The sequence below is a fragment of the Pristiophorus japonicus genome, chromosome 3 (genome assembly GCF_044704955.1).
Source record: "Pristiophorus japonicus isolate sPriJap1 chromosome 3, sPriJap1.hap1, whole genome shotgun sequence".
Lineage (NCBI taxonomy): Eukaryota > Metazoa > Chordata > Chondrichthyes > Pristiophoridae > Pristiophorus > Pristiophorus japonicus.
In genome coordinates this window covers 317,577,050-317,591,402 of record NC_091979.1, presented here as the reverse complement: position 1 = coordinate 317,591,402, position 14,353 = coordinate 317,577,050, and the positions used below count along the sequence as shown (strand labels likewise).

General features: G+C 50.6%; 1 pseudogene; it reads right to left on the bottom strand.

Moving 5' to 3' along the window:
* Nucleotides 1-193: 193 nt before the first annotated feature.
* LOC139256155 (class I histocompatibility antigen, F10 alpha chain-like) lies at nt 194-10,760 on the bottom strand (annotated as a pseudogene).
* Between the last annotated feature and the right edge of the window lie 3,593 nt (nt 10,761-14,353).

Below are 14,353 nucleotides of genomic sequence, written 5' to 3'. Positions count from 1 at the left end.
AATCACCAAAAAGAAAATATCCCCAAACCCACTCAATGATAGATACATTACCGATTACTATTAACACTGGCAGCAGCCAGTGACAATCAAACGAAATGAAGATGCAGAATCGTGGATTGCTTCTGAATGAACCCTCCTTGCGACACAGCAAGTCCAGATTCTAGTCCCAGTGAACTTCACTTCGGGATCAGCCTCAGGACTGGGCTACTGAGTTTGGGGATAATTCTCCTCGTTCAGCAGGGTTCGCTGGGCTGTAACCAGATGTCTCCTCTCCTCCTCTCCTCTTCCACACAACCGCACCGATCACAAGAGCAATCAGGGCGACGGCAGCAATCACAATTCCAACAATCAAACCCCTATTTATTCCCTCTGGCGATCCTGGAGTCACTCGGTACGTCCCGTCCCAGTCTCGGGTCTTCCCTCCTGCTTGGCCGCTCTGCTCATACTGACAGGAATAGGTGGCTCCATCCGCGGGCTCGATCTGAGCCCATGTCGTGATTGGGCAGGATGCCCGTGGATTCCGTGTCCCTGATTGGCTCGCCATTTCTCAGGAGGGTCACTTGGATTTCGCGAGGGTAAAAACCTGTGAGGAGACAGGAGAGTTGGGGGGCTTTAATATTTGACGCCTTGTCCACAGAAGGAAACACTTGAGGAGCAACAGCTCCCAGTTCTCTCTCTCCAGCCTTCAGGTATTTCTTCAGCCACTCGATGCACTCCTGCTCCAGGTAACTTTTGTCCTGCTGCATTTCGGCCCTGTCCTGGTCCCACTTGTTCTTGGTGATCTCTCCCCACGGTACCGGGGTGACCCACACCAGGCGATCCTTGTCGAAGCTGATCAGGTCCTTCCCGTCCCAGCCGTACTGCCAGAAGCCGCTGGTGGTGCCGTCATCCCGCAGCTCACAGCCGCACAACCTCTGCAGCGTGTGGATCCCGGCGGTCTGGTTGGTGCGGGTTAAGACGGTCTGAATGTTGCCTTTCATCACCTGCTCCTTGCCCCGCAGGATCTGTGTGTAGCGCTCCCAGTACTCGGCGCCCTCGCTCTCCCTGATCCACCGCTGCCGCGGGGTGTACTGGCGGCTCACACTGTCATAGTAAATAAACTGCTGGTCATCCACATAACCCACATCGGTGAACTCAGCAATGCCCGGGAGCGGAGTGATAGCCGTGTGCATGTACCGCAGGGAGTGAGAGCCTGCACACACCTCTCCACACAGAAGGGCCAGCACGGTCAGTCCAAACATTGTTACTTCCCTCGACAGGCTGGGATGAGCAGTTTGCAGGCAATCCTTTTCCGAGAGACCGTCCGTGAGCTGCGCCCAATTCAGACCGTGTGATTCCTGTGCCCAGTGCCGATACTGTGTCTCTGGGACTGTCTCTCTGTGCCCTGTGCTGATACTGTGTCTCTGGGACTGTCTCTCTGTGCCCTGTGCTGATACTGTGTCTCTGGGACTGTCTCTCTGTGCCCAGTGCTGATACTGTGTCTCTGGGACTGTCTCTCTGTGCCCTGTGCTGATACTGTGTCCCTGGGACTGTCTCTCTGTGCCCTGTGCTGATACTGTGTCCCTGGGACTGTCTCTATGCCCTGTGCTGATACTGTGTCTCTGGGACTGTCTCTCTGTGCCCTGTGTCGATACTGTGTCTCTGGGACTGTCTCTGTGCCCTGTGCTGGTACTGTGTCTCCGGGACTGTCTCTCTGTGCCCTATGCTGATACTGTGTCTCTGGGACTGAATCTCTGTGCCTGTGCTGATACTGTGTCTCCGGGACTGTCTCTCTGTGCCCTGTGCTGATACTATGTCCCTGGGACTGTCTCTGTGCCCTGTGCTGATACTGTGTCTCTGGGACTGTCTCTCTGTGCCCTGTGCTGATATTGTGTCTCTGGGACTGTCTCTCTGTGCACTGTGCTGATACTGTGTCTCTGAGACTGTCTCTCTGTGCCCTGTGCTGATACTGTGTCTCTGGGATTGTCTCTCTGTGCCCTGTGCTGATATTGTGTCTCTGGGACTGTCTCTGTGCCCTGTGCTGATACAGTGTCTCTGGGACTGTCTCTCTGTGCCCTGTGCTGATACTGTGTCTCTGGGACTGTCTCTCTGTGCCCTGTGCTGATACTGTGTCTCTGGGACTGTCTCTGTGCCCTGTGCTGATACTGTGTCTCTGGGACTGTCTCTCTGTGCCCAGTGCTGATACTGTGTCTCTGGGACTGAATCTCTGTGCCTGTGCTGATACTGTGTCTCCGGATTGTCTCTCTGTGCCCTGTGCTGATACTGTGTCTCTGGGACTGTCTCTCTGTGCCCTATGCTGATACTGTGTCTCCGGGACTGTCTCTCTGTGCCCTATGCTGATACTGTGTCTCTGGGACTGACTCTCTGTGCCTGTGCTGATACTGTGTCTCCGGGACTGTCTCTCTGTGCCCTGTGCTGATACTATGTCCCTGGGACTGTCTCTGTGCCCTGTGCTGATACTGTGTCTCTGGGACTGTCTCTCTGTGCCCTGTGCTGATACTGTGTCTCTGGGACTGTCTCTCTGTGCCCTGTGCTGATACTGTGTCTCTGGGACTGTCTCTCTGTGCCCTGTGCTGATACTGTGTCTCCGGGACTGTCTCTCTGTGCCCTGTGCTGATACTATGTCCCTGGGACTGTCTCTGTGCCCTGTGCTGATACTGTGTCTCTGGGACTGTCTCTGTGCCCTGTGCTGATACTGTGTCTCTGGGACTGTCTCTGTGCCCTGTGCTGATATTGTGTCTCTGGGACTGTCTCTGTGCCCTGTGCTGATACTCTGTCTCTGGGACTGTCTCTCTGTGCCCTGTGCTGATACTGTGTCTCTGGGACTGTCTCTATGCCCTGTGCTGATACTGTGTCTCTGGGATTGTCTCTCTGTGCCCTGTGTCGATACTGTGTCTCTGGGACTGTCTCTGTGCCCTGTGCTGGTACTGTGTCTCCGGGACTGTCTCTCTGTGCCCTGTGCTGATACTGTGTCTCTGGGACTGTCTCTCTGTGCCCTATGCTGATACTGTGTCTCCGGGACTGTCTCACTGTGCCCTATGCTGATACTGTGTCTCTGGGACTGACTCTCTGTGCCTGTGCTGATACTGTGTCTCCGGGACTGTCTCTCTGTGCCCTGTGCTGATACTATGTCTCTGGGACTGTCTCTCTGTGCCCTGTGCTGATACTATGTCCCTGGGACTGTCTCTGTGCCCTGTGCTGATACTGTGTCTCTGGGAATGTCTCTCTGTGCCCTGTGCTGATACTGTGTCTCTGGGACTGTCTCTCTGTGCTCTGTGCTGATACTGTGTCTCTGGGACTGTCTCTCTGTGCCCTGTGCTGATACTGTGTCTCTGGGACTGTCTCTCTGTGCCCTGTGCTGATATTGTGTCTCTGAGACTGTCTCTGTGCCCTGTGCTGATACTCTCTCTCTGGGACTGTCTCTCTGTGCCCTGTGCTGATACTGTGTCTCCGGGACTGTCTCTCGGTGCCCTGTGCTGATACTGTGTCTCTGGGACTGTCTCTCTGTGCCCTGTGCTGATACTGTGTCTCCGGGACTGTCTCTCGGTGCCCTGTGCTGATACTGTGTCTCTGGGACTGTCTCTCTGTGCCCTGTGCTGATACTGTGTCTCTGGGACTGTCTCTCTGTGCCCTGTGCTGATACTGTGTCTCTGGGACTGTCTCTCTGTGCCCTGTGCTGATACTGTGTCTCTGGGACTGTCTCTCTGTGCCCTGTGCTGATACTGTGTCTCTGGGACTGTCTCTCTGTGCCCTGTGCTGATACTGTGTCTCTGGGACTGTCTCTCGGTGCCCTGTGCTGATACTGTGTCTCTGGGACTGTCTCTCTGTGCCCTGTGCTGATACTGTGTCTCTGGGACTGTCTCTCTGTGCCCTGTGCTGATATTGTGTCTCTGGGACTGTCTCTGTGCCCTGTGCTGATACTCTGTCTCTGGGACTGTCTCTCTGTGCCCTGTGCTGATACTGTGTCTCTGGGACTGTCTCTATGCCCTGTGCTGATACTGTGTCTCTGGGATTGTCTCTCTGTGCCCTGTGTCGATACTGTGTCTCTGGGACTGTCTCTGTGCCCTGTGCTGGTACTGTGTCTCCGGGACTGTCTCTCTGTGCCCTGTGCTGATACTGTGTCTCTGGGACTGTCTCTCTGTGCCCTATGCTGATACTGTGTCTCCGGGACTGTCTCACTGTGCCCTATGCTGATACTGTGTCTCTGGGACTGACTCTCTGTGCCTGTGCTGATACTGTGTCTCCGGGACTGTCTCTCTGTGCCCTGTGCTGATACTATGTCTCTGGGACTGTCTCTCTGTGCCCTGTGCTGATACTATGTCCCTGGGACTGTCTCTGTGCCCTGTGCTGATACTGTGTCTCTGGGAATGTCTCTCTGTGCCCTGTGCTGATACTGTGTCTCTGGGACTGTCTCTCTGTGCTCTGTGCTGATACTGTGTCTCTGGGACTGTCTCTCTGTGCCCTGTGCTGATACTGTGTCTCTGGGACTGTCTCTCTGTGCCCTGTGCTGATATTGTGTCTCTGAGACTGTCTCTGTGCCCTGTGCTGATACTCTCTCTCTGGGACTGTCTCTCTGTGCCCTGTGCTGATACTGTGTCTCCGGGACTGTCTCTCGGTGCCCTGTGCTGATACTGTGTCTCTGGGACTGTCTCTCTGTGCCCTGTGCTGATACTGTGTCTCCGGGACTGTCTCTCGGTGCCCTGTGCTGATACTGTGTCTCTGGGACTGTCTCTCTGTGCCCTGTGCTGATACTGTGTCTCTGGGACTGTCTCTCTGTGCCCTGTGCTGATACTGTGTCTCTGGGACTGTCTCTCTGTGCCCTGTGCTGATACTGTGTCTCTGGGACTGTCTCTCTGTGCCCTGTGCTGATACTGTGTCTCTGGGACTGTCTCTCTGTGCCCTGTGCTGATACTGTGTCTCTGGGACTGTCTCTCGGTGCCCTGTGCTGATACTGTGTCTCTGGGACTGTCTCTCTGTGCCCTGTGCTGATACTGTGTCTCTGGGACTGTCTCTCTGTGCCCTGTGCTGATACTGTGTCTCCGGGACTGTCTCTCGGTGCCCTGTGCTGATACTGTGTCTCTGGGACTGTCTCTCTGTGCCCTGTGCTGATACTGTGTCTCTGGGACTGTCTCTCTGTGCCCTGTGCTGATACTGTGTCTCTGGGACTGTCTCTCTGTGCCCTGTGCTGATACTGTGTCTCTGGGACTGTCTCTCTGTGCCCTGTGCTGATACTGTGTCTCTGGGACTGTCTCTCTGTGCCCTGTGCTGATACTGTGTCTCTGGGACTGTCTCTGTGCCCTGTGCTGATACTGTGTCTCTGGGACTGTCTCTCTGTGCCCTGTGCTGATACTGTGTCTCTGGGACTGGCTCGCTGTGCCCTATGCTGATACTGTGTCTCTGGGACTGTCTCTCTGTGCCCTGTGCTGATACTGTGTCTCTGGGACTGTCTCTCGGTGCCCTGTGCTGATACTGTGTCTCTGGGACTGTCTCTCTGTGCCCTGTGCTGATACTGTGTCTCCGGGACTGTCTCTCTGTGCCCTGTGCTGATACTGTGTCTCCGGGACTGTCTCTCGGTGCCCTGTGCTGATACTGTGTCTCTGGGACTGTCTCTCTGTGCCCTGTGCTGATACTGTGTCTCTGGGACTGTCTCTCTGTGCCCTGTGCTGATACTGTGTCTCTGGGACTGTCTCTCTGTGCCCTGTGCTGATACTGTGTCTCTGGGACTGTCTCTCTGTGCCCTGTGCTGATACTGTGTCTCTGGGACTGTCTCTCTGTGCCCTGTGCTGATACTGTGTCTCTGGGACTGTCTCTCTGTGCCCTGTGCTGATACTGTGTCTCTGGGACTGTCTCTCGGTGCCCTGTGCTGATACTGTGTCTCTGGGACTGTCTCTCTGTGCCCTGTGCTGATACTGTGTCTCTGGGACTGTCTCTCTGTGCCCTGTGCTGATACTGTGTCTCCGGGACTGTCTCTCGGTGCCCTGTGCTGATACTGTGTCTCTGGGACTGTCTCTCTGTGCCCTGTGCTGATACTGTGTCTCTGGGACTGTCTCTCTGTGCCCTGTGCTGATACTGTGTCTCTGGGACTGTCTCTCTGTGCCCTGTGCTGATACTGTGTCTCTGGGACTGTCTCTCTGTGCCCTGTGCTGATACTGTGTCTCTGGGACTGTCTCTCTGTGCCCTGTGCTGATACTGTGTCTCTGGGACTGTCTCTGTGCCCTGTGCTGATACTGTGTCTCTGGGACTGTCTCTCTGTGCCCTGTGCTGATACTGTGTCTCTGGACTGGCTCGCTGTGCCCTATGCTGATACTGTGTCTCTGGGACTGTCTCTCTGTGCCCTGTGCTGATACTGTGTCTCTGGGACTGTCTCTCGGTGCCCTGTGCTGATACTGTGTCTCTGGGACTGTCTCTCTGTGCCCTGTGCTGATACTGTGTCTCTGGGACTGTCTCTCTGTGCCCTGTGCTGATACTGTGTCTCCGGGACTGTCTCTCGGTGCCCTGTGCTGATACTGTGTCTCTGGGACTGTCTCTCTGTGCCCTGTGCTGATACTGTGTCTCTGGGACTGTCTCTCTGTGCCCTGTGCTGATACTGTGTCTCTGGGACTGTCTCTCTGTGCCCTGTGCTGATACTGTGTCTCTGGGACTGTCTCTCTGTGCCCTGTGCTGATACTGTGTCTCTGGGACTGTCTCTCTGTGCCCTGTGCTGATACTGTGTCTCTGGGACTGTCTCTCTGTGCCCTGTGCTGATACTGTGTCTCTGGGACTGTCTCTCTGTGCCCTGTGCTGATACTGTGTCTCTGGGACTGTCTCGGTGCCCTGTGCTGATACTGTGTCTCTGGGACTGTCTCTCTGTGCTATCTGTTCGTGCGCTTTGCCCAGTGCAGAGTGTTTTACACTCAGACTCCTCCGGACTGATTGGTTCGAGGGTATATTTGTCTCCAATTACAATAAAAACAGGCTGTGAGTCAGCAGGCTCCGGGTAGAAAAGACACGGGGAGAGTTTGTGTTGGTGCCGAAATAAACTTTCCAAACATTGAACTATCCAATCAGACAAATACTGCGAGTTGCATCATCAGTTGCCGGGTAGGTTAAAGATAATCCCCGCCTCTCCCGGTCCCGAGTTCTCCCACCACCCTCCAAACCCAACTTCCCGACTCCCAACCCCCCGAAAGCTCTGCCCACCCCCGGCAGCTCGATCTGCTGAGGGGTTCAAGGGATCTGCTGCGAGGGGACTGAAGGGATCTGCTGGAAGGGGGCTGAAGGGATCTGCTGGGAGGGGGCTGAAGGGAGTTGCTGTGGTGTGTGAGAGAAGGCCAGGGCTGGAGAGGCCCAGTGACCTTGTCTGGAGCCCAGGGATCAGTCCAGCTCCTCCAGGCCACCACAGAATAAATTACACTCAACCTGGCCTCTTCTACCTCCCGCCTGGCCTCACCATGATCCCCCCTGACCCATTCCCCAGTCTCCATCTCCCCGAGGCCCCATTCCCCAGTCTCCCTCTCCCCGAGCCCCCATTCCCCAGTCTCGTTCTCCCCGAGCCCCCATTCCCCAGTCTCCCTCTCCCCGAGCCCCCATTTCCCAGTCTCCCTCTCCCCGAGCCCCCATTCCCCAGTCTCCCTCTCCCCGAGCTCCCATTCCCCAGTCTCCCTCTCCCCGAGCCCCCATTCCCCAGTCTCCCTCTCCCCGCGCCCCCATTCCCCAGTTTCCCTCTCCCCGAGTCCCCATTTCCCAGTCACCCTCTCCCCGAGCCCCCATTCCCCAGTCTCCCTCTCCCCGAGCCCACATTCCCCAGTCTCTCTATCCCCGAGCCCCCATTCCCCAGTCTCCCATTCCCCGAGCCCGCTTTCCCCAGTGTTAAGGGATGATCTAATTGAGATGTTTATATGATTAAAGGATTTGACCGGGTCGATCGAGAGAAACGATTTCCTCTGGTGGGGGAGGCCAGAACAAGGGGGCATGAAAGTGAAATTTGAGCTCAGCCATTCAGGGGTGATGTCAGACAGCTCTTCTTCACACAAAGGGTAGTGGAAATCTGGAACTCTCTCCCCTAATAAGCTGTCGAGGTTAGGCCAATTAAAAATGTCAAAACTGAGATGATAGAATTTTGTTAGGCAAGGGTATTAAGGGTTACAGAACCAGGGTGGGTAGATGAAGTTGTGATACAGTTCAGCCATGATAAATTGAATGGTGGAACATGTTCCTATGTTCCTACCTATGATCAGACTAATGGATGATCGTGGATTTCTGCTGACACTCATGAGCCAATTGTTCATTTGTTATTGCCTCCGGGACCATTACAGGATTCCAATGGGTTTCCCCCGAACTGAGGGATGCCAGGCAGTGAGGCTGTAGGGAAGTGTTCCGGGCCCATGTGCACTGAGCTGCTCATCTGTTCTGCTATTCTGACTTTACCAGCATTGCTATGTTGATTATATATGAGCTAAAAATGTAAGTTAGATACACATAAGATGGGCTTTGATTATTTTGTTCTCCTACAGCAACACACTGAATGATTGCTTGAAAGCAAAACTCAGCCAGCTTCAATGTCACTTCACGTGGGGCCCACAGAGAGACAGCATTGACTTGGACGACATGAAGTATAGATTACAAGATTTAATACTGGCTGGTGTGAATTATCAGGCCAGGTCTGACAACCACCTCGCATTTGTAAACTGTCTGCAAGGCAATTCAAAGGGGCAATTCAAAACTTAAAGGAAGCTGAAAAGATTCTGAGGGAGAATCAGGAACATGAATTTGAAAGAAGAAGCATCATCACCTATGGAAACTATGCCTGGGTATATTATCACATGGGCCAACTGACAGAGGCCCAGTCCTACCTCGACAAGCTGGAGATGATCTGTAAACAATTTACCGATGGCTCTCGGTATACAGCACTGAGACCTGAAGTATACGGGGAGAAGGGTTGGTCACTGTTGAATTCTCCTAGTCAATACTATGAAGAGGCAAAGGAATGTTTTGAGAAGACTCTGGAGGAAGATCCTGATGACACTGAATGGAACGTTGGCTATGCGACTGTTATGTTTCGTGTGGACACGTTTTCTCGTACCCCAGAGAGTGGTGACCGCAGCCAATCAGTGAAGCAGTTGCGACGTGTGGGGACTTGATCCAGATGACTCTGTAGCCATGGTGCTGTTGGCTCTAAAACTACAAGAGTTCAATCAAAAGGTGGAAGAACACGAATTAGTTGAACAAGCATTGCAGAAGTCCCCTGATCTTCCATATGTAACTCGTTATGCAGCAAAATTTTACAGAAGAGGAGATGTGGAAAAAGCTGTGGAGCTGTTGAAGAAAGCATTAAAAATTACCCCAAACTCTACCTTCATACACCACCAAATAGGTCAGTGTTACAGAAAAAAAATATTTCAACTGATCAAATATCCAGGCAGCAAAGCCCCTCGCAATCCTGCTTTTCAACAGAAAGCTGAGTTGATCAATCAATGCAAGTACTATTTTGAAAAGGCATTTGAGCAGAAGCCATCATTTATTTTTGCACAATTGCAAATCTACAACGCAGAAGGAGGCCATTTCGGCCCATCGTGTCCACACCGGCCGACAAAGAAACATACGGCCCTCAGTCAGCAGCCCTGAAAGTTACATATAAACGTATGATCAATGAACAATGGCAGAAAGGTAAAGAGCACCCAGCCCAACCAGTCAGCCCCACACAAATGCGACACCCCTTGCACCAAAACATTCTACACTCCTCCCCAACCGGAGCCATGTGATCTCCTGGGAAAGGCAAAAAACAGAGAAAAACCCAGGTCAATTGGGAAAAAAATATCTCGGAACATTCCTCTCCAACCCATCCAAGTAATCGAAACTCGTCCAGGAGATCACCCTGGATATATTCGATTCCCTGCAGTACTTACCATCATAGCTGTGCCTGCCAACAGGTTATCCAGTCTAATCCCACTTACCAGCTTTAGGTCCGTGTAACCCTGCAGATTGCGGCACTTTAAGTGCACATCCAAGCACCTTTTAAATGCGTTGAGGGTTTCTACATCCACCACCCTTCCAGGCACTAAGTTCCAGACCCCCACAACCCTCTGCTTGAAAAAGCCACCCCTCAAATCCCCTCTGAACCTTCCACCAACCACCTTAAAACTATGCCCCCTCATAATTGAACCCACCACCAAGGGAAATAGGCCCTTGCTATCCACTATATCCAGGCCCCTCAAAAGTTTGTACACCTCAATGAGGTCTCCTCTCAACCTCCTCTGTTCCAATGAGAACAAACCCAGCCTATCCAATCTATCCGCATAGCTAAGTTTCTCCATTCCAGGCAGCATCCTAGCAAATCTCCTCTGCACCCTCTCTATTGCAATCACGTCCTTCCTATAATACGGCGACCAGAACTGCACGCAGTACTCCAGCTGTGGCCGAACCAAAGTATTATACATTTTAAGCATAACCTCCCTGCTCTTGTATTATGTGCCTCAGCCAAGAAAGGCAACCATTCCGTATGCCTTCTTCACCACCTTATCCACCTTACTTTCAGGGATCTGTGGACAAGCACTCCAAGATCCCTTTATTCATCTTTTCCATGGTCTACCGCTTAATGTGTATATCCTTTCCTTATTAGCCCTCTCAAAGTGCATTACCTCACACTTCTCCAAATTAAATTCCATTTGCCACTGCTCTGCTCACCTGACCAGTAGATTGATATCCTCCTGCAGCCCATGACTTTCTGCTTCATTAACGACCACACAGCCAATTTTAGTGTCATCTGCAAACTTCTTAATCATACTCCCTATAATCAAATCTAGATCATTGATGTATACCACAAAAAGCAAGGGACCCAGTACTGAGCCCTGCGGACTCCACTGGAAACATCCTTCCAGTCACAAAAACATCCATCAACCATTACCCTTTGCTTCTTACCTCTGAACCAATTTTGGATCCAACTAGCATGTTGGCATGGATAGAGGATTGGCTGACGAACAAAAACAGAGAGTTGGGATAAATGGGTCATTTTCTGGTTGGCAAACAATAACGAGTGGGGTGCCGCAGGGATCGTTGCTGCGGCCTCAAGTATTTACAATCTATATTAACGACTTGGATGAAGGGACCGAGTGTAATGTAGCCAAGTTTGCTGATGATACAAAGATGGCCAGGAAAGCAAATAGTGAGGACACAAAAAATCTGCAAAGCGATATAGACAGGCAAACATTTGGCAGATATAGTATAATGTGGGAAAATGTGAGGTTATCCACTTTGGCAGAAAAAATAGAAAAGCAAATTATAATTTAAATGAAAAAAAATTGCAAAGTGCTGCTGTACAGAGGGAACTGGGGGTCCTTGTGCATGAAACACAAAAAGTTAGTATGCAAGTAATCAGGAAGGCAAATGGAATGTTGGCCTTTATTGCAAGGGGGATAGAGTATAAAAGCAGCAAAGTCCTGCTACAACTGTACAGGATATTGGTGAGGCCAACCTATCGAGTACTGCGTACAATTTTGGCTTCCATATTTAAGGAAGGATATACTTGCATTGGAGGCTGTTCAGAGAAGGTTCATTTGGTTGATTCCGCAGTTGAGGGGGTTGACTTATGGAGGTAGGTTGAGTAAGTTGGGCCAATACTCATTGGAGTTCAGAAGAATGAGAGGTATCTTATCGAAACATATAAGATAATTAGGGGGCTTGACAAGGTGGATGCAGCGAGGATATTTCCACTCATAGGGGAAACTAAAACTAGGGCACATAGTCTCAGAATAAGGGGCCACCCATTTAAAACTGAGTTGAGGAGGAATTTCTTCTCTCAGAGGGTTGTAAATCTATGGAATTCTCTGCCCCAGAGCACTGTGGAGGCTGGGTCATTGAATATATTTAAGGTGGAGATAGACAGATTTTTGAGCGATAAGGGAACAAGGAGTTATGGGGAGTGGTCAGGGATGTGGAGCTGAGTCCATTATCAGATCAGCCTTAATATTAAATGGCGGAGCAGGTTCATGGGGCCAGGTGGCCTACTCCTGCTCCTATTTCTTATGTTCTTATGTTATTATGTCCTGATAAACAGCAGGCAGTGTCTTTGCAGATTGGGTTTTTTGAACTGCACTAGAAAGAATCTGAATCAAATGCTATCATCCATTTTCTGGAAGGACTTACAATTGAACAAGGCACAAAAGGTTGGCAATTGTGTCACGAAAATTTGAGAAAGATTGTATCAAAACAAATTGACAGGAATCCCAGAGACAGCAAGGCCTTTGGTGTTCCTGGGTTACTACACCAGCTGGATGGGGAGAAGTGCGAAGCTATTGAATGCTTTGAAAAGGCCTTGGAGTTTGATTATGACAAAAAATAAGCATTTTTAATAGAAGTGCCCAGCCTTTCACCTGTGGGAAACCTGATTTAAGATAACTGAAATGTCTGAAAAGAAAACTATACTGAGCCATTTATTAGTTTTATTGTTATACACTAGTCAGTTTGTAAGTCAATAAAGTATGTTTAATATGTAAAACTTTTAAATCATGCCGACTAGTGCCTGGTGCCTAAGGCAATTAGTTTAATTTGAAAACCTTCCTCGAACGGGTGCAATCGGTGGAAACTCGCCATCCTCGTTATTTCTATCTGTGGGCCGGGCCAGTTTTGTAGATTTTTAAACCAGTGTTAAAGATGACGGAATACTTGATTTACACTTGATGTAAATCATGCTCGAGTTCCCGTGATCTTTTGCGCTGGTTGAGCAGTTTTCACTGGATTGTGCTGATAAAACTATCACAAATTAGCAGAGACTCTACCCCAGTGTTTGAAAGATGCTGTGATGCTCTCTGATCAATGAACAAGTTTGGCAGCATACTCATCCGACTTACCTTATTTAATATATACTGTTAATATTTTTATTCGAAGCAGCCTTTTGCTTCAGTATTTGTGAGTACAGTCCCCACCGATTTCCCCGCTTTGTCCGGGATGGTCGGTATCACGCCTGAATAAAGATTATGTTCTCTCTCTCCGGGAAATGAGCCGCCCACAGCTCCCTGATTTCCAGCCTCTTCAATGGAAGCGGTTAATTTCTACCGCGTGACTTATGGATAAATGATAAAGTAATAGATTAAAATGGTTAAAAAATAATAAAGCTTTATAGTTGCAGAGATAGCTTTTCCCAGCAGAAATGTTAATTTGCTGTAATATCAGAGACTGAGTGTTAAAATAACCAATAAAAATAAACTGTAGTTACGATTTTATTTGTGTCATTGATCTGCGCTAATGCTGACAGTAAGTGTCACTCATAGTCCATACTTTGTGATAGTGAACTGTACCAGCTCTGTAAGGAACATTCAGACCAGCCTTTAACACAGGCAGTAAACTGAACAGCTGTTGATTGTGGAGTGACACATGGCCCTTACACTGCGAGCTGTAGCCATAATGCTATTAGAGAAAGGTTAGGGAGGAATGGTTGGGAAAGTTCCGTGGAATTGGACAGTGGAAGAACCTAACATTGGGAGAGGTGCAGATGCCTCACACCATATTTACACCGAATGGAAAATCACCTCCTTGAAACAGCACCAGAAACAGCCTTTCTGTGGAGGTTTTCTCAGGTCCGTGCAATGCTGGAAACTGAACTTAAGGTATTGGAGATGATACACAGTCACCTGAGGGGCTAAACTGGATAGTCCTGAAGACGGGCTCAGGGATCGTGAAGCATGATTAACCCACGCCCGTTGATTGAAATGCAGGCAGCACGCCAACTTGGTGCTGCGCCAACCGGCACCTCTTAAAGGGGTGCTGCATTGTGGCTGGAGCAGGTGCTGGGGGTCGTGGTTGAAGAGATTCTGACCTGGGAAAGAGTGAGGAAAGGCACAACAGGGGAGCTAGTGGGCTCCAAGTTATTGGGACGTTGCACTGAAGGCCTTGATGGAGGATGTGGAAAGGAGGCGCGATGTCCTGAATCCACAGGGGGGAAGGCAGCCCTCCAGACACACGGTCAAAAGGAAGTGGAAGCAGATAGCCGTGGTGGTCAGTGCCCGGAGTCAAGCCCCGAGGACCTGCATACAGTGCCGCAAGAAGTTCAGTGACCTCACATGAGTGGTCAAGGTCAGTGAATGCAACCTCAAATGCCATGTCTTCCCAACTGCAACAGGAGCCACACCCACTGCTCAATTCACCACATCCCCATCACTCACCTCCCAACAATCTCTCTCAGTCAGGCTTCATACCTGACATAGCTTCACCTCACCCTCACATACTTCACACTGCCGCAAGCCTCACACTCACATCTCACAGCTTGCACACACTGCTAGCTATTCAACCATGACAGCCACATCAGTCAAACAGATTGCCCTGGAGTCTGTCTGTATTGAAGGTTAATCTCCAGCACACTGCTGTGAGCAACTAGGGAGAA